We start from the raw sequence: 2,190 nt of genomic DNA, 5'->3' as shown, positions 1-2,190 counted from the left end.
AGCATGATAAATAAAATAACTGCAGTAGAAATTTGGAAATAATAGGCATAGGTACATCAAAAGAAGTAACAAGTGTAACCACGAAAGTGGATAGCTGAGGTGGAGTTCCTGGGACATTAAAAGGTCAATGACTGTCAGGAATATATACAGAGGTGTCTCAAGTTCTTTATCTTTTTTAAATGCTTGGAGAATTTAGCTGTAGTTGGAAATCTGTGGTAAATGTATCCTTTTCCTTGTACTCCATGACAGCATCAGCCAACTACCTTTGCTGGCCAAATCCTATTTACCACATGCATTTGTAAATAAAGTTTTATTGGGACATAACCATGCTCTTTCATTTACATAATGCATACTGCTTTCATATCTTAAGGGCCAGTTTAAGTCGTTGTGACAAAGATTATATGGTCCACAAAGCTTAAAATGTTTATTATTTGGTACTTAATAGAAAAATTTGCTGATATGGAATATCAAAGCAATGACTAAGGAAACCAAGTTCAAGGGCCTGAATGGCTGGGACATGGAGTGGGTGGCTCTTGAAGCCTTTCAATATAGTTTTTTCCTTTGGAGGAAGGTTGTACCAGTTCTCACATAACCTACACCAAAGCTCGTATAATGTGATCATGGAATGTACAGTTCTTTCCGCTGGACAAGTTTCCAAGTACCCCCTCATCATCCTCATCCCCTATAAAGGAAGATGGGACTCAGGCTGTTCCTTGAAGCAAGACTTTACAAACTACTGGTCTTAATGCTAATTGCGCAGAAGTCCACTTGCCACTACCACAACGTTAATCCTCTTAGTGCCTTGTAAAAAATGGCATCTTTTCTATCTTAATCAGCTAGGAAAAATCTTCCAGGAAAGTTCCCTGAGATCTAATCCACTTCATGTATTTTAACTCATGTATACAAACAATTTCCCCAAACACTGCCCTATGGTTGAGCTGGTACAAGATTAGAAAAACTAGTGTAAGTTGGTAGTATTAACGGGGCAAGATCTAAAATGCTAGGGTTTAAATGTAGGCTGCACTGGAGTAGCAACTCAAAAATCCTAGACAGGATTATAAATGCACGTCATGGAATGGATGCTGGACTAAAGGTTGGAGAACAGATTACGATCCACTGAAGAACCGTCACCCCATCTGAGTATTGTGATTGCTACTCAACCCCAACCTTATGGCCATAAAAGAATACAAGCCTAATCAAAAAAACTGATTACTCAACCACAGTCATAAGTTTAGGTTTTAGTGTTAAATTTCTGGCTTCTTTTCGATGCTGTCATTGACAAACAAAACTCCTGTTGGATTACCAGAGAAAAATCTTTCAATCCTTCATATGCTGCTAATTCTTTTTTCTCTGATAATTTTAACTCAGTTTCTACAAGAATAAAGAGAAGGAACCCATTAGCCTATTCTTGATACTGAGCTGAAACCTAAGTCTCCAAAGCAATCTTTGTTGCATACATATGTATTATATTTAAGCTCATTAGGAAACGACAGAGGTTTAGGAGCCCAAATCCCAGCCTATCAGTAAGACCCCTTTTCATGGCTTTCCTCTCAGGCTACTGAATTCCACCAGACATCAGTCATGCTTCTACCGTTAAGAATATGTGAGACAGAAAGCACCAGCTGGTTCCAGCTTTCTCAAATCCTTGAAGGCCTCTGCTGCCACATTTTCAGGAAGAATGTAAAGAAAAAAAGACAAGCCAAATTCTTCAGGATGATATTCAAGGTCCTCTGTAGTCTGATTTCAACAAACCTTTCAAATGTGTCTTTAGTTCTTCCATAGTCCACCTAGTTAGGAAGCTTACTGTACTCAAAATACATTATGCATGCCAACTTCTACACTGTCCTCCCATTGGCTACCTGAATCGCACATGCTATGTCATTTTTGTGGCCTCTTCAACTGTTTTATTTTTTCCCTCCTGATAAAATTATTTTTAATTTCCTTGAGTACATTTGATTTCATCATCCAGGGTGTTAGTCACACACACTGCACACAGCATCCAGTGTGTTAGAAAAAGATGTCAAGACAAGATTAAGCATGCAGAGGTTTTTTATTAGGGGAAATGCCTATAAATAAAAAGGAGAAGTGCATAGCTGGAGAAGGTTGGGCGACTCTTACAAAGGCAATGAAAATCTAATCTCAGAAGAATGGAAAGGAAGGTTGGGTGGAAGCCTCACAAACTGTGGGGGT

Source organism: Chinchilla lanigera, unplaced genomic scaffold, assembly GCF_000276665.1.
Source record: "Chinchilla lanigera isolate Chin_1 unplaced genomic scaffold, ChiLan1.0 scaffold00003, whole genome shotgun sequence".
Taxonomy (NCBI): Eukaryota; Metazoa; Chordata; class Mammalia; order Rodentia; family Chinchillidae; genus Chinchilla; species Chinchilla lanigera.
This window is presented reverse-complemented; position numbering follows the sequence as displayed.